Raw genomic sequence first — 23,821 nt, 5'->3', positions numbered from 1 at the left:
GCACAGAAAGGCCCTCGCTGGCCACGGGGCTCGAACCCGGACCTTCTTGCTGTGAGGCGACAGCGCTAACCACTACACCACTGTGCCGCCCCTGTACTGTATTAATGTACCTGAATACTCATATGTAATAAAACCACATTATAAGGGGCTATTTCAGTCATATAAACCATTCTCAAGTCTTTTTTTTATTATTAATCTTGTTAAATAGTGATGGAATAACACCCTTTGAAGTGGCTCAATATCATTAAATAAAGAGACAGTTTTGCTTTTCCTCCCTTTGTTAATTACTTACAATTTTGGCCATTTTGGAATGCGTCATTGAGTATCATCTCTTATATGAAATCACTACTGGTGCTCGAGTGAGTCATATCAGACTTGTAATGATGCTGCCATTAAACCCATACAGAACTATCATTTTTGATGAGAAACTATGTTGAGTGACATTTCATATGGTGGCAGAGACACACAATAAGAAACATGACTTATGCACCATAACGTTGGTCATTAACCATGTAATAAAGCATGTGCCAAGCAGAACATATGATAAGGCAACATGACAAATGGACATGAACGGTCTTGGCACTTGTCAGTATTATTAGACAGGGCTTGAGTGAAGTGCTAGGCTTCAAAAACAAGCACATCACACAAGGATATGGATATATATCTCACACACACACACAGAGTGGATATAAAAAGTGTACACACCCTGTTAAAATGATAGGTTTTTCTGATGTAAAAAAAATGAGACCACGATAAGTAATTTCAAAACCTTTCCCACCTTTAATGTGACCTACTGTATAACCTGTACAATTCAGTTGAAAAACAAATCTTTTAGGGGGAAATTTTTTTTTTATTTAAAATGTGCAATAAGCTGGTTGAGGCATTCGACCGTGTCCCCCGTGGTATTCTGTGGGGGGTGCTTCGGGAGTATGGGGTTCGGGGCTCTTTGCTAAGGGCTGTCCGGTCCCTGTACGAACGGAGCAGGAGTCTGGTTCGCCGCATTGCCGGCAGTAACTCAGACCTGTTCCCAGTGCATGTTGGACTCCAGCAGGGCTGCCCTTTGTCACCGGTTCTGTTCATAATTTTTATGGACAGAATTTCTAGGCGCAGCCAGGGGCCGGAAGGAATCCTGTTTGGGAACCACAGGATTTCATCTCTGCTTTTTGCGGATGATGTTGTCCTGTTGGCTTCTTCAAACCAGGACCTTCAGCATGCACTGGGGCGGTTTGCAGTCGAGTGTGAAGCGGCTGGGATGAGAATCAGCACCTCCAAGTCCGAGGCCATGGTTCTCGACCGGAAAAGGGTGGCTTGCCCTCTCCAGGTTGGTGGAGAAGTCCTGCCTCAAGTGGAGGAGTTTAAGTATCTCGGGATCTTGTTCACGAGTGAGGGAAGGATGGAGCGTGAGATCGACAGGCGGATCGGTGCAGCCTCCGCAGTGATGCGGTCGCTTTACCGGTCCGTCGTGGTGAAGAAGGAGCTGAGCCAAAAGGCGAAGCTCTCAATTTACCGGTCGATCTACGTTCCGACTCTCACCTATGGTCATGAGCTTTGGGTAATGACAGAAAGAACAAGATCGCGGATATAAGCGGCCGAAATGAGTTTCCTTCGCAGGGTGGCTGGGCGCTCCCTTAGAGATAGGGTGAGAAGCACAGTCACTCGGGAGGAGCTCGGAGTAGAGCCGCTGCTCCTCCACATCGAGAGGAACCAGCTGAGGTGGCTCGGGCATCTTTTTCGGATGCCTCCTGGACGCCTCCCTGGGGAGGTGTTCCAGGCATGTCCCCCCGGGAGGAGGCCCCGGGGAAGACCCAGGACACGCTGGAGGGACTATGTCTCTCGGCTGGCCTGGGAACGCCTCGGTGTTCTTCCCGAGGAGCTGGCCGAGGTGTCTGGGGAAAGGGAAGTTTGGGCTTCCATGCTTAGACTGCTGCCTCCGTGACCCGGTCCCGGATAAGCGGAAGAAGACGAGACGAGACGAGACGAGACGAGAATAAGCTGGTTGCACAAGTGTGCACATCCTTAAGCTAATGCTTTGTTGAAGCACCTTTTCATTTAATTACAGCATTCAGTCTTTTTGGGTCAGAGTCTATCAGCCTGCCACATCTAGACTTGACAAAATTTGCCCACTCTTCCTTGCAAAAGTGCTCCAAATCTGTCAGATCGCGAGGGCGTCTCTTGTGCACAGCCCTCTTCAGGTCACCCCACAGATTTTCAACTGGATTTAGGTCTGGGCTCTGGCTGGGTCATTTCAAAACGTTAATTTTCTTCTGGTGAAGCCATTCTTTTATTGATTTCAATGTATGCTTGGGGTCATTGTTGTGCTGAAAGATGAAATTCCTCTTCATCTTTAGCTTGCGAGCAGACAGCTGAAGGTTTGGGGCCAAAATTGACTGGTATTCTGGTCATAATTCCCTCCACCTTGACTAAAGCCCCTGTTCCAGCTGAAGAAAAACAACCCCAAAACATGATGCTGCCACCACCATGCTTCACCGTGGGTACGGTGTTCTTTTGATGATGCACAAGTTCAACCTTGGTTTCATCAAACCAGAACACATTTTCCTACATGCTTTTGGGAGAATTTAGCCGGGCCTGGATGTTTTCCTTTGTAAGAAAAGGCTTCCGTCTTGCGACCCTACCCCATAGTCCAGACATATGGAGAATATGGGAGATTGTTGTCACATGTAGTACACAACCAGTACTTGCCAGAAATTCCTGCAGCTCCTTCAGTGTTGCTGTCGGCCTCTTGGCAGCCTCCCTGACCAGTTTTCGTCTTGTCTTTTCATCAATTTTGGAGGGACGTCCAGTTCTCGGTAATGTCACTATTGTTCCATATTTTCTCCACTTCTCGATGACTGTCTTCCCTGTGCTCCATGGTATATCTAATGCTGTGGAAATGTTTTTGTACCCTTCTCCTGACTGATACCTTTCAACAGTGAGATCCCTTTGATGCTTTGTAAGCTCTCTGTGAACCCTGGCTTTTGCTGGAGGATGCAACTGAGTAAATGTCTGAACTTTATTTGAGGTTAATCAGTGTCATTTTACTTGATGGCAGGTGTGAACCCAAAAAGACTGAACACTGTAATTAAATCAAAAGGTGCTTCAACAAAGTATTAGTTTAAGGGTGTGCACACTTAGGCAACCAGCTTATTGTACGTTTTTTATTTTTTATGTTTTTCCCCCTAAACAGATTTGTTTGTTTTTCAATTGAATTGTACAGGTTATAGGTCACATTAAAGGTGGGAAAAGTTTTGAAATTATTTAACGTGGTCTCATTTTTTACATCAGATAAACCTGTCATTTTAATGGGGTGTGTACACTTTTTATATCCACTGTGTGTGTGTACACACACACACACACAGCAAAATGTCTCTGCTAGGGATGCTCATTTTGATTTTTTTTTTCCTGACTCATAGCTGATGCTTATTTACCGGCCATTAACTGTTAACCAACAAGATTAAAATGTACTATTTAGAATGGATGAGCGTCTGTGACCCATTAAAAAATACAAATCAAAGTAAAATCGCTGCTTTCTTTTTATTTGCATTTTCCATACTTTCCCAACTTTTTCTGATTTGGGATTGTATATGGAATTATGTAGTGAAAAATAAATAAATAAATAAATAAATAAATAAATAAATAAAAGTGTTAAGAGTTAGGGTTCAGGGTGTCTACAGGTTTGTCCAAGTTAAATTTAAGACTTAAGACTTTTTCATACCATGTTCCAAAAAAAATTAAGACCAAATCTAAAGTCACGCAAAAACGTACTCTTTTGGAAAAAAAAAAAAAAAACGATATAATTTAATGTAACTTATTGTTCTTGTAAACATTCACCAGAAAACACTATTCTAGTAGAAGTACTTCATTTCTTTTCCTTGACAGGCATTCACACACTCAGAACACAATATAAGGATCGGATAAACTTATAACTATGTGACAATCAGAATGCAGTCACAACGTTTGAATCCAATGTAACAATGTGAAAATGTGAATGAAGTCACACACACAGAATCCAATGCAACAGGTTTTTTAATTATTATTTTCTCTGCTTGGGGAGTCACATTGTAAGCAGAATTGTTCAATTCCATCTTTGGTCAAACAACAATGCAGAAAACAACAGTTAAACAATGTGAATGCACGTACACCTGAAACTTCGGCTCACTCACTTGAAAGGTATGCTCACTTGCACTTCTTAAAACACTTGGAACGATACCCACACACAAACAATACTATTCTCTCACATGCACGCAATAGAATATATTCCCTCTCTCTCTCTCACACACACACACACACACACACACAAACACAATATTCTGTTCCATCTCGCAGATCTACCCTCTTCTCCACGACCGTTAGTGGTGGCAGCGCTGAAGTCAGATATTTGAGGCTGATGCTCGCGGCCTTTAGCAAAAGCAATGTGCTTGGCGCTCTTCATATGAGAGTCCACCGCTCTTATCCCCATTGTGCCCGACTTAAAAGTCTTACAGCATGCTACACAGTATGCCTCGTTGGCATCTTTGGGTACAGCTTTCAGCCACCACGAGTATTTTGCATCTTGCAGCCAGTTATCATTAAATTTACATTTACCCATTGTGGCTTGGACTACCCTCCATCAACAGATCAGGCACTGAGCAGGGCTTTCCACAAGCGCCGGCTGCCAGCCATACAGCCGACTACACAATTAAGTCCAGCCGGCTACTTTAATGACTATTATTTTTGTAGCCCACAGGCTCTAAATATTAATTTTCAATTTTAATAAAATTAAATGTTTATCTAACGGACTGACAATAATGTCAAACTGAACCGCACTCATTTAAGTTGTGATTCGCGCTGTTTGTACCGATAATAACCACAAATTCCCCGCCGACTTTGTTGATCAAGGGAGAGTAAAGGCCAATTTATGCTGACAACCCAGTCCTCGCAGATGGCGTCGCAGACGCTCTGCATGGACCTCCCAAAAAGTGTGACCACCGCAGAAGCCTCGCAGACAGCATCGCAGACAAGAGGGCTCTGATTGGTCCACTCTACATCCGCTGTACACGCACTTCCGCTTCCCTACTTTCCCGGTTTGTTTTGTTTTCACAACCGCCATTTTTAAAAACACGAGTGAAGATGGAGCAGCACGAAGAGCGGTTGATCGAGGAAGTACGTACATCTATACGACTCCAGTTCTAGTCATTATAAGTAACCGGAGGATAAACACTCCACTAACCACACCCACCAACTACTCCTAGCGATTTCACGACTTCGCGCCCCCTTGCGTTGTGGCGGTGAATAACATCGCACACGCCTATTACTCCCCGCTCAACGATAAATTACAACTGTCTGCGAAAAGCTATCTGCGAAAGCCTTGTCGCAAGAGCATGCAGAGGCCCTCATCCGTGGCCCCGACATGCGGTGTGTGCGCGCACACACTCGGCGGAGGCAGTAGTGTGTCGGGGCTGTTGGAGGGAACAGAAGCAGAGATAACGCTTATTTTGTCTCCGGTAAACCAGTCTTCTCTCGTTCAATTACATGCTGGCATCAAAAGACACCGTTGGTTGTAAATGAAACCAAACTGAGTGGTTGGAGTGTATTTTCATACACAAATGGAAAAATGTTCGCCGAGTGTTTAATTGTGTAGCCCCCACTGCAGACCGTTGTCGTTGTTAATTCATAGCATGCTCAGCTGCGTGAATGTGTCATGCACCGAAAATAAGAGATTTACAAGCCAGGAACGCCTCATGATGCAATACGCAAGAAAAGAAAGAAGATTTACTGCCATTTTACTTTGTATTTGAGTAAAGTGAATAAATAAATGGTCTGTGGAAAATACATTTAATCCTGGGAACTGCGTGCACAGGAGTTTATTTTGTGTTTACTCCTGATCACTCCCGTTTACTCTCTGCTTTACTGATCAGAAGGTCAGGGTTCAAGCCCCAGCACTGCCAGTCTGTCACTGTTGGGAACAAGGAAACAACCTTCACCCTATCGTGGCTGACCCCACACTCTTAACAAGCAAGGATATGTGAAGAAATGAATTATAATGTGTTACAAAGGCATGTTTTACAATAATATGGCTTCGTAGTAAAAGAGTGCAGGTGCTAAACTGGCCTGCAGACATGTTGCACATTATGAACCGCAAAATAGGCCTATGGAGACCCTGGATAATTGAGCAAGTGAAGTCATACATCAAGCAAGAATGGGAAACAATTTCACTGTCATGACCTCAACAATTAATGTCCTCAGTCCACCAACACTTACTGAGGGCACCTGTACAGCATTTAAATATGATCAATATCGATAGTACAAACCCTAATTATAATAACGCACACAAGTGCAGCCACCTGATTAGCTATCATAAGTAGCTTTAAGTGCTTAAAAGTCCTTAAGCATGTCAAGCTTTATTGCACACGGGCAACTAATTATGGCGCTTGGGCTGTTATGCCAAGTTGTTAATAGCCAGGTACCGGAAGTTAGGTGTAGCTCATGTAAATATACTTGTTACCCTGGATTTAGTCAGATGAAAACAAGTTATCTAAGTTTTGTTCATCATTTCATATTTTTAACAAAAGAGAAAGTCAGTATGAATAGCGGAGAAACTGGATGTCTGTATGAACCTTGGAAACAGGACTATCTGCATCTGGGAAATGGTTTCAGCAGCAAGTCATCAGATGATTCCAATGAAGAAATTGGTGGTGCTTTGCAAGTGCAAAGTTGGAAAGGCAGGTCAAAGGGGTCGGCAGCTATCTGGTGCTGATGTGGAAAGTGTGCCAAGCAGAACACTGACACAATGTATTTCTTGAAAAAAGCACAAACTTTAATAATAATAATAATAATGTTTAATTTATATAGCGCCTTTCTCAAAACCCAAGGTCGCTTTACAATTATTGGGGGGGGGGGGGGGGGGGGGGGGTTTCCACCAAATAAAGGTCAGGATGTCATTCCAATGGTGTAGCAGCCACAGTCCCACCAAAAGGCGGCTGAAACAAGTCCCAAACCACCTGCACAGCCGCCACGACGCCGCTGAGCAACACCGCTCGGAACATCACGCCAAGCACGAAAGCTTGTGTTTCTCAAGTGTGACCTGTTCCCAAGTTGTGTATCCACTGTTTAGCTAGTTGTTTACATTGCTTGGCTGTCAGTAATGGAACATAGTAAAAATGCTTTCCCTTTATCATGATATTTATTAGTTTAGCATCCATAGACTTTACACTCTGTTCTGGACATCCAGCTACATCGCAGTGTCAGGAGCAGCGAGCCAATCAAGATACAGGAAACCTATCAAAAATACTGTGACATACTGACCTTTTCAACCGGCCACAAAATGGCAATATGGCTGCGCACTGAAGAGGAACTTAAGTGAGTGGGAATACAAAATAATTTTAAAGCACTGCTTTATGCGACGTTACAGGGTAGTCGAAATGCATTTGTGCAAAATGTGTAACATTTCTAGCCTATGTTTATTTTTTGGTGCAGGTACCCTTTTCTTTTAAAGGTGATGCAACACAGTGGTAAACATGTCTCTGTCCCAACTTCATCAGTTTGAACATACAGATGTGGACAAATTCATTGGTACCTTAACAGCGCATTGAAACTGATTTATTCCTCCTAAAGAATAGTGAAATTAAAAGCTATTTTCACATGTATACTTCATGCCTTGGGTATGTCAAAGTAAAGCAAAAAAAAAGTGTAAAAAATAAATGATTTATTGTTTATTTTATAAAGATATTCTAAAATAGCCTGGGCAGATTTGTTAGTACCCATAAAAAAAAAAGATTATAAATAACTGGATTATAGTGATATTTCAAAGTAACTGTTTAACCTTAATTAGTATCACAGGTGTCTTCAACTGTTATCAGTCATTCAGTCTAAATGGAGAAAAAAGTCTTCACGTATCATTCTGTGCACCACGGACCAGAGAAAGCAAAGGAGAGGGTTGTTTGAGGAGATCAGGAAGAAAATTATAGACAAGCATATTAAATGCAAAGACTATAAGATACGGTAATCTCCAAGCAGCTTGACGTTCCCATGACTACAGTTGCAAATATTATTAAGAAGTTTAAGTTCCACGGGACTGTAGCCAACCTTCGTGGATGTGGCCGCAAGAGGAAAATCAACCGCAGAATGAACAGAAGGATAATACCAATGGTAGACAAAGAGCCAAGGACAATTTCCAAAGAGATAAAAGTTGAACTCCAAGGTCAAAGTACATCAATGTCTGATTGTACCGTCCATCACTTTGAGTGACAGCAGGTTCAAAGGAAGGACTCCATTGTTGAAAGAAAATTTAAAGCCAGACTGGAATTTGCTACAATGCATATTGACAAGCTACTATGCTTCTGGGAGCATGTCCTTTAGACAGATGAGACAAAAAATCTTATTGGCAAGTCATGTAAGCTCCATGTACACATCAGAAAAAATGAAGCTTTCAAAGAAAAGAACACCATACCTACTGTAAAACATGGAGGAGGCTTGGTTATGATTTGAGGCTGCCTTGCTGCGTCTATCATGGGATACCTTGAATCTGTGCAGGGCACAATGAAATCTCAAGACTATCAAGTCATTCTAGAACAAAATGTACTACCCAGTCTCAGAGAGCTCTGTCTCATTCACAGGTCATGGGTCCTCCAACAGGATAAAGACCCAAATCACACAGCTAGAAGCATCCGAGAATCGCGAAGAACAAAACATTGAACTATTCTGAAGTGGCTTTCTGTGAACCCTGATCTAAATCCTAACGAAAATCTCTGGTAAGAACTGAAACACGCAGTGTGGAGAAGGCGCCCTTCAAACCTGAGACAGCTAGAGCACTTTGCTCAGAAAGAGTGGGCCAAACTACCTGTTGGCAGATGCAGAAGTCTCACTGAGAGCGGCAGAGATGGCTTGTTAACAGTGATTGCTGCTCAAGGTTGTGCAACAAAATATTAAGGGTACTATCATTTTTGTCCATGCCATTTGTTTTGTTATGTAAAATATTCAGTTGAATAAAAAAAAAAAAAAAAAAAAGTCTGATTTGTGTTAAACATAGAATAAACAATGACAGATGCCATTAACTTTTGTCAGTTTCAAGCTATTTTGGAGATAGTTGTGGGTTCTTTTTTTTTTTGTGGAAGGGTACCAACAAATTTGTCCACATCTGTAAAATATCTTGTCTTTGTATTGTATTAAATTGAATATAGGTCAAAAAGGATCTGCACATCATTGCATTCTGTCTTTATTTACATTTTACCCAGTGTCCCAACATTTTGGGAATCGAGATTGTACTTGAACACACACTGGCTTCATCACTTTTGTCGAGGATGCATGATGCTGAAAGATGCCCAATCAATCAAATAACCCTAGAATAAAGACTAACGATGCACTCAAGACAATTGCCTGCATGATAAGCTTAGGTGTATGGATGCAGGATAACCCTGTACAACAGTGTTACGTAGTCTGAGCTTCATGACTAACACTGGTTCTTGTCTATGAATTATTTTATGTGGAACTGCATGTAAGAAAACAATGGAACAAAACGCAACGAAGCATGACTCACGAGCCTGAACTCAGTTGTGCAAACAAATTGTTCTGGTCTTATCTATCCAAGCCCTGACTGGTTTACCTTCCATCCTCACAAACTTTTACATTTCCATCAACCTAATGGGGGGGGGGGGGGGGGGGGGGGGCAATCAGCCATAATATTAAAACCACTTGTCTAATATTGTGTAGGTCCCCCTTGTGTTATCAAAACAGTTCTGACCCTTTGAGGCATGGACTCTATAAAACCTCTAAACGTGTGCTGTGGTAAGTCCTGTAGGTTGTGAAGTGGGGCCTCCATGGATCAGACTTGTTTGTCCAGCGCATCCCATAGATGCTTGATCAGACTGAGATCTGGGGAATTTCAACACCTTGAACTCTTTGTCAAGGTCCTCAAACCAACAATTTCTGCAGTGTGGCAGAGTGCATTATCCTGCTGAAGGAGGCCACTGCCATTAAGGAATACTGTGGCCATGAAGGGATGTACTGGGTCGGCAACATTTAGGTTAATAGTACGGTATATGTCAAAGTAGCATCCATGTAAAATGCCAGGACCCAAGGTTTCCCAGCAGAACATTGCCCAGAGCATAAACACTGCCTCCGCCAGCTTCCATTCTTCCCATCGTGCACCATGCTGTCATCTCTTCCCCAGGTAAGGGACTTGCACACATCCAGCCATCCACAAGATATAAAAGAAACCATGATTCATCAGACCAGGCCACCTTCTTCCATTGCTCCATGGTCCAGTTCTGATGCTCATGCACCCACTGCAGGCATTTGCAGTGGTGAACAGTGGTCAGTACAAGCACTCTGACCAGTCTACAGCTATGCAACAAGCTGCGATGCACTGTGTATAACAGCCAGCATTAACTTTTTCTGAAAATTGTGCAACAGTAGCTCTTCTGTGGGATCAGACAAGATGGGTTAGCCTTCGGTCCCCATGCAAATCAATGAACCATTTCACCAGTTGTCCTTACTTGGACCACTTTTGGTAGGCACTAACCACTGCATGCTGGGAACACCTCACAAGATCTGCTGTTTTGGTGATGGTCAGACCCAGTCATCTAACCATCACAATTTGTCAAAGTCACTCAGATCATTACGCTTGCCCATTTTTCCTGCTTCCAACACATCATCTTTGAGAACTGACTGTTCTCTTGCTGCCTAATATATCCCACCTCTTAACAGATGCCAGTGTACCGAGATAATGTTATTCACTTCACTTGTCAGTGTTTTCAATGTTATGGCTGATCTGGTTTAAGTTTACTGTAAAAGATGGAAAGCAGTGGCAGTTTTTTTCATGAGGGAAACATTAAAGTGGCTGGAATGGTAGAAACTAGTTCATTTAGTATTCAATAGTGCAAACTGGACAAAAGAACAAATGAGTAAAAGGCAGCATTAGCTTGTGCTCTGAGCATTTGCGGGAAAAACAAAAAGAAAACATTTCAAGCTCTTGAGTTCTGAAAGGATTTTCATTCAGAAAGGGTTTGATCCAGTTGCTCAATGCCCTCAACTAAAACTAGGGGTTTTAATATAACTCATTTTGAGTGAGTCACTGTGAAATATTGTATATAGTGAAGTACTACTTCCTCTAAGAATGATAACCTTGATAATGATGAATGAAAGGTAGTGACACTCAATTAAGCAGGGTTTCATTTTTATAATGCTAACTGCCCCTGAAAAGCTTTCATTCATCTTCAGCAAGATTAGCCTTTTTTTGGTTGTTTTAAAAGGCAATCTCCAACCTCTGCAAATTAAAAAATAAATTTTACTTGACTAAACAATGATTAAAACGGTCCCTCACCCAACAAGTGTAGCACAATTACTTACAGATTTACAGCAACAGCAGCAAAGGTCAGAATCTCTAAATGCAGCTTATTTTTATTTCATGGGTTTATATATTGATGCTTGTGTTATATTCAAATTTTTTTTGTTGGCTTATATTTTATAATGTATATTATGAATAATGGCCAATATTTCATAGTGTGGCAATAGAAAATACTTGCTTCTGTAACCATGACCAAGAAAACGGCTAAACATGCAAGTGACAACATCCCCTCTGAGATGTAACCACTGCAATAAGTGGTAACACACAAGAAAGTGAGAGCTAAATAAAACCATAATGGGTTGCTATTTCAGTTTTGTGGAAAGACATTCACACTTTTTTTTTTAAAGGAAGTGGCTATTCTTACGACGAGTCGTAAGAATAATATTTTCCCGATTCTTACGACATGAACGTAAGTTCTGGTAGCACATGCGCAAATCGCTATCAACATTTTGAAAAAAATGGCTGAAGAAACTAGCAGCTCGGCACAGCGTTCACAATTTTTGCATGAAGGTGCAGAATCTGAATCTTATGAGTCTCTCAAACTTGCTGTAGAGGAATGGGAGAAACTCGTACAGATTCTTGTATTACCATTACTGTTTAAAGGTCATAGGCAAAGGTTTTCAATTCATGCACATTCGAAACTTTATATGCTAAAAAAACCCTCTGTAATTTTCTTCTGGTCCCAAGAAGTATAGTTAATAAGTAATAATTAAAATAAGTTAGAATAATTTAGCGCAGTGTCCGCGTGGGTTTCCTCCGGGTGCTCCGGTTTCCCCCCACAGTCCAAAGACATGCAGGTTAGGTTAACTGGTGACTCTAAATTGACAGTAGGTGTGAATATGAATGGTTGTCTGTGTCTATGTGTCAGCCCTGTGATGACCTGGCGACTTGTCCAGGGTGTACCCCGCCTTTCGCCCGTAGTCAGCTGGGATAGGCTCCAGCTTGCCTGCGACCCTGTAGAACAGGATAAAGTGGCTAGCGATAATGAGATGAGAAGTTAGCGCGGATCGCGGCGAATTTCTGCTCGGCGATTTTTGTGACCACTCGGCACGTGACGTCATTCATGGCAAACAAATTGCTCAAGTTGAGTCCACTTCAGTTTATTTGCATTGCAGTTTGGCTTGAGTGCAGACGTGCGTTTGGGAATTTCCAGATAAAAACCATGCCTTATTGTTGTGCAGTGAACTGTAACAACGGGACCGGTTCAGGAAGAAGTTTTTACTTTTTCTGAAAGAGGAGAAGAGGCAGAGAGAGTAGATTGTGCGCATGAAGCGAGTTGGCAGCCGGGTAAGAAGAAGAAGAAAAGAAGAAACCTTTATGCGTCACACGCACACTTCAAGCACAGTGAAATTCATCCTCTGCATTTAACCCATCTGACACAGTGAACACACGCACACACTCAAAGCAGTGGGCAGCCACACCAGAGCGCCCGGGGAGCAGTCAGGGGTTCGGTACCTTGCTCAAGGGCACCTCAGCCTAAGGCCACCCCACGTCAACCTAACTGCATGTCTCTGGATTGTGGGGGAAACCGGAGCACCTGGAGGAAACCCACGCAGAAATGGGGAGAACATGCAAACTCCACACAGAAAGGCCCCGCCAGCCGCTGGGTTCAAACCCGGAACCTTCTTGCAATATGCCACTCTGTGCTCCGATCACTTTTTGAAGAATCCCCAACTGTTGGAGAGTTTAGGTGTCAGTGTCGGACAGAGAAGGCTCAAACCTGACGCTGTTCCGACAAAATTCGAACACAAAATCAAGCAGTCAAAGAAGAAATAGACCAGCAACGCTCAAGAAAAAAGGAGAAGATTGGAGGTAAACATTTTTACCTTTGCTTGCAATTGACAAGTCAAGAATCCTGAGGGATCCTGTACAATCATTGTGGAAATGAGACAAAATGGATATTTGCTCGCTTAGAGTAGGCTATAAATCAGACCTGGGCATTTTACGGCCCGCGGGCCGCATCCGGCCCTTTGGTTCATTCTGACCGGCCCGCGTAAGGTTAATTAGAAATTACAAAATAAACGTATTTTCTAATTTTACCTCATGCATGGACTGAATGTGCATTGCTTTTATTTTGAAGTTGTGTTCAACAAAAACGCAATGCGCGCGACATGAACATGACATGAAATCCCAGGAAACCTAATCCCGCAATAACTACTTCCGTAATTTGTCCAGACCAACCACAAACTTGTACGTCATCCTTCAAACGGTCCAGCCAATCACATCGTGTGATGTCACCAGCAGGCGCCGGAGCCGATCTCCGGTGAAAAGCACCAAATGAGGTGATTAAACTACAAATGTGGGCATCATTATTATAATATGATGTATCTTGCTTGATATTTGGAGTAGAAAGACAATATTGTGATGTCTTTATTGTGTTTTGGGGTGAATGTGGCTGAAAAAAAAAATGGTACAAACGTTCACATTTTGTTAACCATTGTTTTGGGAAATTTGATTGAATAAATGACATTTTTTTGTAAGGCAACCTCGTTTTTTCCATACTCTTACCAGTCTTAGCAGCTTGTAAAAACAATGTTATTTACTACTTTATATAAAGAAATACAATTAATATTATGCAGAATTTAGTTCAGCCTTTTGGTCTGGCCCTCCACAAAATTTTGTGTTTCTCATGTGGCCCCATGGAAAAAATAATTGCCCACCCCTGCTATAAATAGTATAATGCTTGTATTACTATTAGCAATATATTATATTAGCAATATAAACGAATCCATGTTATATTATAGGGATTATGTGTGTGCCCGTGTGGTTTAATTATTCTTCAAAAGGGCTCTTATTTAGTATTACGACGAAAGTAAGAATTGATAACTACCAGGATAAATCATTTGGGCGCGAGTCTTGTTGAGGTCCGGGGTCACCGCGATCAGAGTCGGCTGAGCCGCTGTCCGATTCTGAGGCTGCACGCATGGTCTAACCAGTGAACCACATTCACCGATTGCTTCACAACGGCCATAGGTTCAGACATATATGGTTTCACCTCTCGATATTCAATTTGGAGACTCCCTACTTAAAATTTGCTATCGCTTTCAGACATTTTACACAACCTCTCACGACCAAAGTCTGTACACGTGTGCTCGGTTCGCAAGTAAACACAGAACTGCTCCCAGTCTGTTTGCCTTGAATGACATCACGACGACGGTCCCCTGGCGGTAAAAGTGTGCATAAGTGAGACGCAAACAAACCTTTGGAACTTGCACAAACCAGTCTATGAATTATTTTATGTGGAACTGCATGTAAGAAAACAATGGAACAAAACGCAACGAAGCATGACTCACGAGCCTGAACTCAGTCGTGCAAACAAATTGTTCTGGTCTTATCTATCCAAGCCCTGACTGGTTTACCTTCCATCCTCACAAACTTTTACATTTCCATCAACCTAATGGGGGGGGGGGGGGACAAACAAAAATAGGTATCGAGTGTCCTACAGTGATGCCAGTATACACCAATCAGCCATAATATTAAAACCACTTGTCTAATATTGTGTAGGTCCCCCTTGTGTTATCAAAACAGTTCTGACCCTTTGAGGCATGGACTCTATAAAACCTCTAAACATGTGCTGTGGTAAGTCCTGCAGGTTGTGAAGTGGGGCCTCCATGGATCAGACTTGTTTGTCCAGCGCATCCCATAGATGCTTGATCAGACTGAGATCTGGGGAATTTCAACACCTTGAACTCTTTGTCAAGGTCCTCAAACCAACAATTTCTGCAGTGTGGCAGAGTGCATTATCCTGCTGAAGGAGGCCACTGCCATTAAGGAATACTGTGGCCATGAAGGGGTGTACTGGGTCGGCAACAACAGTTAATAGTACGGTATATGTCAAAGTAGCATCCATGTAAAATGCCAGGACCCAAGGTTTCCCAGCAGAACATTGCCCAGAGCATAAACACTGCCTCCGCCAGCTTCCATTCTTCCCATCGTGCACCATGCTGTCATCTCTTCCCCAGGTAAGGGACTTGCACACATCCAGCCATCCACAAGATATAAAAGAAACCATGATTCATCAGACCAGGCCACCTTCTTCCATTGCTCCATGGTCCAGTTCTGATGCTCATGCACCCACTGCAGGCATTTGCAGTGGTGAACAGTGGTCAGTACAAGCACTCTGACCAGTCTACAGCTATGCAACAAGCTGCGATGCACTGTGTATAACAGCCAGCATTAACTTTTTCTGAAAATTGTGCAACAGTAGCTCTTCTGTGGGATCAGACAAGATGGGTTAGCCTTCGGTCCCCATGCAAATCAATGAACCATTTCACCAGTTGTCCTTACTTGGACCACTTTTGGTAGGCACTAATCATTGCATGCTGGGAACACCTCACAAGATCTGCTGTTTTGGTGATGGTCAGACCCAGTCATCTAACCATCACAATTTGTCAAAGTCACTCAGATCATTACACTTGCCCATTTTTCCTGCTTCCAACACATCATCTTTGAGAACTGACTGTTCTCTTGCTGCCTAATATATCCCACCTCTTAACAGATGCCAGTGTACCGAGATAATGTTATTCACTTCACTTGTCAGTGTTTTCAATGTTATGGCTGATCTGGTTTAAGTTTACTGTAAAAGATGGAAAGCAGTGGCAGTTTTTTTCATGAGGGAAACATTAAAGTGGCTGGAATGGTAGAAACTAGTTCATTTAGTATTCAATAGTGCAAACTGGACAAAAGAACAAATGAGTAAAAGGCAGCATTAGCTTGTGCTCTGAGCATTTGCGGGAAAAACAAAAAGAAAACATTTCAAGCTCTTGAGTTCTGAAAGGATTTTCATTCAGAAAGGGTTTGATCCAGTTGCTCAATGCCCTCAACTAAAACTAGGGGTTTTAATATAACTCATTTTGAGTGAGTCATTGTGAAATATTGTATATAGTGAAGTACTACTTCCTCTAAGAATGATAACCTTGATAATGATGAATGAAAGGTAGTGACACTCAATTAAGCAGGGTTTCAATTTATAATGCTAACTGCCCCTGAAAAGCTTTCATTCATCAGCAAGATTAGCCTTTTTTGTTGTTGTTTTAAAAGGCAATCTCCAACCTCTGCAAATTAAAAAAGAAATTTTACTTGACTAAACAATGATTAAAACGGTCCCTCACCCAACAAGTGTAGCACAATTACTTACAGATTTACAGCAACAACAGCAAAGGTCAGAATCTCTAAATGCAACTCATTTTTATTTCATGGGTTTATATATTGATGCTTGTGTTATATTCAAATTTTTTTTGTTGGCTTATATTTTATAATGTATATTATGAATAATGGCCAATATTTCATAGGTGGGGTTTACATTAGACCGTATCAGCGGATCATCAGATTAACGTTTTTAAAACGATTAGCGTGCACACAGCAACGCCAATACACGATTCGCGGGCACACAGCAACGCCAATACACGGATACGCTAATCACATGACTAATTAGACGGCATGTAAGTTGAAATGTGTTCTCTTCACCGGCTCGGCTCCGCAGGCATCCTGCGCTCCAAATCACTCCGCCCTGAACAGCGAGTGCCCTCTGGAGGGTGTGCACTCCAGCCCTGCGCAGCTCACAGAGCGCGCGAGTGAAGCGCACGAGCAGTGATTCGGGACTGAGCCGCTGTGTGTGTGATCTCAGTGCATATCGGGTATGCGCGTCACTTACCACTTGCAAGTGGAAGGATGGCAAGCCTAAAGACAATCATAACTACACAATGGGCAGTATTTGCATCAGTATTTGTAGTATTTTCATACTTTTATACTCTTTAATGAAAGGTGATACAAGGCGGAAGTCCGCGCCGTTTTTCAGCAGTCGCGTCACATGACCAACGCCAGCGAATCAGGAAGGTGGATGTCACAGTGACATTGTCCAATGACAACGCCCAATGACAACGCCAGCTAGAGCTCAGCACAGCGTATCCGCGTATTCTCAATGTTTACACAGCACCGGACCAGACACGATCTGGATTGAATACGTGGACCCTGGCGGATTCCCGTTTCCCGGCGTTTTAATGTAAACGGACAGTGCATCCGCGAAGAAAACGAGACAGATACGGTCTAATGTAAACTTGGCCATAGTGTGGCAATAGAAAATACTTGCTTCTGTAACCATGACCAAGAAAACGGCTAAACATGCAAGTGACAACATCCCCTCTGAGATGTAACCACTGCAATAATCGCAGATTGGTAACACACGAGAAAGTGAAAGCTAAATAAAACCATAATGGGTTGCTATTTCAGTTTTGTGGAAAGACATTCACACTTTTTTTTTTTTTTAAAGAAAGTGGCTTTTCTTACGACGAGTCGTAAGAATAATATTTTCCCGATTCTTACGACATGAACGTAAGTTCTGGTAGCACATGCGCAAATCGCTATCAACAGATTGAAAAAAAATGGCTGAAGAAACTAGCAGCTCGGCGCAGGATAAGCGTTCACAATTTTTGCATGAAGGTGCAGAATCTGAATCTTATGAGTCTCTCAAACTTGCTGTAGAGGAATGGGAGAAACTCATACAGATTCTTGTATTACCATTACTGTTTAAAGGTCATAGGCAAAGGTTTTCAATTTATGCACATTTGAAACTTTATATGCTAAAAAACCCTCTGTAATTTTCTTCTGGTCCCAAGAAGTATAGTTAATAAGTAATACTTAAAATAAGTTAGAATAAGTTAGCGCGGATCGCGGCGAATTTCTGCTCGGCGATTTTCGTGACCACTCGGCGCGTGACGTCATTCATGGCAAATAAATCGCTCAAGTTGAGTCCACTTCAGTTTATTTGCATTGCCGTTCGGCTTGAGTGCAGATGTGCGTTTGGGAATTTCCAGATAAAAACCATGCCTTATTGTTGTGCAGTGAACTGTAACAACGGGACCGGTGCAGGAAGAAGTTTTTACTTTTTCCGAAAGAGGAGAAGAGGCAGAGAGAGTAGATTGTGCGCATGAAGCGAGTTGGCAGCCGGGTAAGAAGAAGAAGAAAAGAAGAAACCTTTATGCGTCACACGCACACTTCAAGCACAGTGAAATTCATCCTCTGCATTTAACCCATCTGAAGCAGTGAACACACGCACACACTCAAAGCAGTGGGCAGCCACACCAGAGCGCCCGGGGAGCAGTCAGGGGTTAGGTATCTTGCTCAAGGGCACCTCAGCCCAAGGCCGTGCCAAGTCAACCTAACTGCATGTCTTTGGATTGTGGGGGAAACCGAAGCACCCGGAGGAAACCCATGCAGACACGGGGAGAACATGCAAACTCCACACAGAAAGGCCCCGCCAGCCGCTGGGTTCGAACCCAGAACCTTCTTGCAATATGCCACTCTGTGCTCCGATCACTTTTTGAAGAATCCCCATCCATTGGACAGTTTAGGTGTCAGTGTCAGACACAGAAGGCTCAAACCTGACGCTGTTCCGACAAAATTTGAACACAAAATCAAGCAGTCAAAGAAGAAATGGAGCAGCAACGCTCAAGCAAAAAGGAGAAGATTGGAGGTAAACATTTTTACCTTTGCTTGCAATTGACAAGTCAAGAATCCTGAGGGATCCTGTACAGTCATTGTGGAAATGAAACAAAAGGGATATTTCCTCGCTTAGAGTAGGCTATAAATAGTATAATGCTTGTATTACTATTAGCGATATATTATATTAGCAATATAAACGAATCCATGTTATATTATAGGGATTGTGTGTGTGCCCGTGTGGTTTAATTATTCTTCAAAAGGGCTCTTATTTAGTATTACGACGAAAGTAAGAATTTATAGCTACCAGGATAAATCGTTTGGGCGCGAGTCTTGTTGAGGTCTGGGGTCACCGCGATCAGAGTCGGCTGAGCCGCTGTCCGATTCTGAGGCTGCACGCACGGTCTAACTAGTGAACCACATTCACCGATTGCTTCACAACGGCCATAGGTTCATACATATATGGTTTCACCTCTCGATATTCAATTTGGAGACTCCCTACTTCAAATTTGCTATCACTTTCAGACATTTTACACAACCTCTCACAACCAAAGTCCGTACACGTGTGCTCGGTTTGCGAGTAAACACAGAACTGCTCCCAGTCTGTTTGCCTTGAATGACATCACGACGACGGTCCCCTGGCGGTAAAAGTGTGCATAAGTGAGATGCAAACAAACCTTTGGAACTTGCACAAACCAGTATATTTTAACTGTTTTTTTTTTCTTCAATTTTAGACACCAGGAAGATTGGATTTGCTTTTTGGGTCGTTCTTCTAGAAAATAAAGTTGATATTCTACGTTCCACCTCCGACCCTTGCCTATGACCTTTAAACTGTATTTGCTGCATTACTGTATCGTGTGTAATTTGTATACAACTGAAAAAATCCCAAGTAAAAATATCATTCATCATTGTCATCGTGTGTCTTGCTGCTGTTGCCAAAACCACAGCTCTGTGTTGCACACAGGAAATGAACACTTGTTTTGTCACCTTCTAATGCGACCGCAGGACCTTACAAACAGAATGGAAACTAAAATCGCTACAGCGTGTCTGGGTGTACAGTATGCTGAGTGGTAAAAAGCACATCGAGTTATAAAATAAATAAGTTTTTTTCAAAACATTATTCACAAATCATCATGCAGGAAAAATAAAATTTAACTTTTAGAGTTGGAGCTAATCCATGGTGAGGTCTGAAAACGCTCCTAACCTGCACTCCTCATTGATAATGTGCATTCCTGCGACCATGCTAGCCACACAATTCGTGATTACAATTAAGTATCAGTCAGTCAAATTATTCTAATTATTTGTGAATATTGAATATTTTGTGATTTTCTACGCTGTGGTCTGCTGGGGCTGTGGAAGTTCAGAGAGAGACAGGAAGAAACTTAATAAACTGGTCAGAAGGGCTGGCTCAGTCTTGGACTGTCCTCCGGACTCCATTGAGGTGGTGGGTGAGAGGAGGATGTTAACCAAGCTGACATCAATCATGGATAACCCCTCTCACCCCCTACATGAGGCTGTGGGGGCTTTAAGTAGCTCTTTTAGTAGTAGACTGCTACACCCATGGTGTAAGAAGGAGAGATACTGCAGGTCATTCATACCTACTGCTGTCAGACTGTATAACACCCACAACTTGTAATGTAGCACCGATAGATAGTTTTCACTGACGTCACGGCATTCCGGGGAACGCCCTCCAGCCGCCATTCTTGTGGGGCAAATAAAACGGACCATCGCCATTACCGGCTACGTTATCTCGGACGAATTTATGAAGTTATATAGTCAATTTTCTAAAATAAAGATCAATGTCGGCAAAATCAAGCAAACAGAAGTATATAGATACATTAGACGACATCTCACGACAACGGTATGCAGCCAAACTGGCCTTGATTGGGGGAATTGGCCCCTACGAAGTGGACAAAGATGCATTTTCAAGTGACTATGCAGGGCTGCCAAAGCCTGAAACTGCCAAAGCCTGCTCCAAAGCCTGAAACTGACTTCATCAAACTTTAAAGGCTGTCTGATATATACAACTTTATATATTCACAGCGCGCCTTTTGTCGGATGCCGCCTTTTTCACGGCTGAATCACACAGATCTGATTTTTTTTTTTTTTAGGGAGGGCGTTGGAGTGTCTGATTATAATTTCAAAGTAAATTCTGTATTAAAATTACTAAATAAGCAAATCCGTTACAGTCCATGAAACAGGAAGTATAAGGATGAGAAAAAAACAGTTTAAATCGCAAAGCTGCGCACATTTGCGCAGTCCTGCACACCGCTCGGGCTGCGCAAATGTGCGCAGCTTTCCGATTTAAACTTTCTTTCTCATCCTTTCTCAACCCGCTTGTCGTTATATTTGCACTACTTCACCACTACTACCTCTGCCATCTCTCATCAATGCAATTATTATGTGCAATAATATAGGCCCTAAACTATTTTTATACATACATATGTATATATTATACAGAGTCTACCTGTAATGTGCAATTTTTTCCGAGCCTCTCAATAAGGCAATATTTCTATACTTTTTCACGGTAGATAATGCAAATAGCCCTTTGTATTTAATCTTTCATTTGACTAATTTTTATTTCAGTTTTATTTTGTTATCTGTATGACATTTTCTTGCTACTGTAACACGTGAATTTCCCTGATGTGGGATCAATAAAGTGAATCTAATCTAATATTTACAAATATGGACAGATACTTAGATATTTATAAAGACAGACAGTCATACACAAAACAAAGTGGCTGGACGCTCACTTGTGATGAAGACCAGATAAGTCTGAATTTTTTATTTGATCAATTTTATCAGCAATCATAAAATCCTTTTCTTATGTCCTAGTTTATCTTCTAGTTCATGCCATATTTTATTTTGCATACCTCCTATACATCATATTTTTTTCCTCTTTTGTTTATACCCCCTTTCTGGCCACTTGATGTACTTGGACCACAATGGAAATAAGTGTTTACTCTTTTTTTGTGCTATCCATGTATTTTAAAGGAACAGTCCACCGTACTTCCATAATGAAATATGCTCTTATCTGAATTGAGACGAGCTGCTCCGTACCTCTCCGAGCTTTGCGCAACCTCCCAGTCAGTCAGACGCAGTCAGACGCGCTGTCACTCCTGTTAGCAATGTAGCTAGGCTCAGTATGGCCAATGGTATTTTTTGGGGCTGTAGTTAGATGCGACCAAACTCTTCCGCGTTTTTCCTGTTTACATAGGTTTATATGACCAGTGACATGAAACAAAGTTCAGTTACACAAATTGAAACGTGGCGATTTTCTATGCTATGGAAAGTCCGCACTATAATGACAGGCGTACTAACACCTTCTGCGCGCTTCGGCAGCGCATTGATACGGAGCTCAGATATCAATGCGCTGCCGAAGCGCGCAGAAGGTGTTAGTACGCCTGTCATTATAGTGCGGACTTTCCATAGCATAGAAAATTGCTACGTTTCAATTTGTGTAACTGAACTTTGTTTCATGTCACTGGTCATATAAACCTATGTAAACAGGAAAAACGTGGAAGAGTTTGGTCGCATCTAACTACAGCCCCAAAAAATACCATTGGCCATACTGAGCCTAGCTACATTGCTAACAGGAGTGACAGTGCGTCTGACTGCGTCTGACTGACTGGGAGGTCGCGCAAAGCTCAGAGAGGTACGGAGCAGCTCGTCTCAATTCAGATAAGAGCATATTCCATTATGGGAGTACGGTGGACTGTTCCTTTAATGTGCACTATACTTGCATTTTGTACATTATTTACTAAAGAAACTTGATAAAAATATTCTTACGTCCAATGCTGTAAACATAATTCTTACGACCCTGACACCGGGGTGAGTACAATAGCTCTCACAATGTCTATTTTTATGCCCATTGCCGTAAGCATAATTCTTACGACGAGGCGCAAGAGTAAGTAATACTGATTTGCACATGCACTACCGGAACTTACGTTCATATTGTAAAAATAGGGAAAATATTATTCTTACGACTCGTTGTAAGAATAGCCACAGCCTTTTAAAAATGCTAGTAAATAGCCATGGTACAATGCCAGATAATTCAAGAATTTCACAATCAAGTTTATTGCCAAATACGTTTGCACATACAAGGAATTTGCTTTGGTGATTGGTGCTTGAACAGTTAAAATAGAAGAATTTAGCAAAGACAAAAGTAGCTATATACATAGAATAAAAAAAAGAAGAATCTGAAATATACAATTGAAAAGTGGACATATTTAAGGGGTATGTGCATGAGTTGTTGAAGTCCAAGTTGTACAGAATGTCCTGGAATGTGCAAAAATAGGTCACATGATGAAGATGGAGAAGAGACATGATAAGAATGTGTGAGAAGAGGAGAATGTGTAATTGGCTGTCGATAACCAAGCTCTACAATATTGCTGGAATGTGCAGTTAAAAGTTCACAGAATGAAGATGTATGACATGACCTTGAAATGTGCAAAATCGCAGTTGAGAGCTGAAGTACATTAATGCTACAGACTGGAAGTGTGAGGTTAGAGTCAGTGGGGATCTCTGACCTTCCTGATGAGGCCAGCTGCAGTGGGGAAAAAGCTGGCCTTATGGCGTGAGGTTTTGGTTCTAATGGACCGCAATCTCCTGCCAGAGGGGAGCGATTCAAAAAGTTTGTGTCTGGGGTGAGGGGGTTGGCTAAAATCCTTTCTCCTCTCCTCAGGGTCCTGGACACATACAGGTCATGAAGAGATGGTTGTAGCCAATTATTCTCTCAGCAGAACGAATGATGCACTGCAGTCTGCCCTTATCCCTGGCAGTGGCGGCAGCGTACCAGATGGTGATGGAGGAGGTGAGGATGGACTCGATGATGGTGGTGTAAAAGTGCACCGTCATTGTCTCTGGCAGATCAAACTTCAACTGCCGCAGGAAGTACATCCTCTGCTGTGCTTTCTTAGTGAGAGAGCGGGTATACGTCTCTCACTTGAGGTCCTGAGTGATTATAGTGCCCAGGAAGCAGAAATACTCCACAGAGGTTACTGGGGTGGTGGGGGAGGGTGTGGCAGAGCTCCTTCTGAAGTCTACAATCATCTCCACTGTCTT

At 42.3% G+C, this 23,821-nt stretch overlaps 1 protein-coding gene across 2 annotated transcripts in view; it reads right to left on the bottom strand.

The window, feature by feature from the left end:
* Positions 1–23,821, bottom strand: part of nbas (NBAS subunit of NRZ tethering complex) — a 547,303-nt gene that overhangs the window by 178,387 nt on the left and 345,095 nt on the right. The window lies entirely within an intron of this gene.

This window comes from Neoarius graeffei, chromosome 2, assembly GCF_027579695.1.
Source record: "Neoarius graeffei isolate fNeoGra1 chromosome 2, fNeoGra1.pri, whole genome shotgun sequence".
Lineage (NCBI taxonomy): Eukaryota > Metazoa > Chordata > Actinopteri > Siluriformes > Ariidae > Neoarius > Neoarius graeffei.
This window is presented reverse-complemented; position numbering and strand designations above follow the sequence as displayed.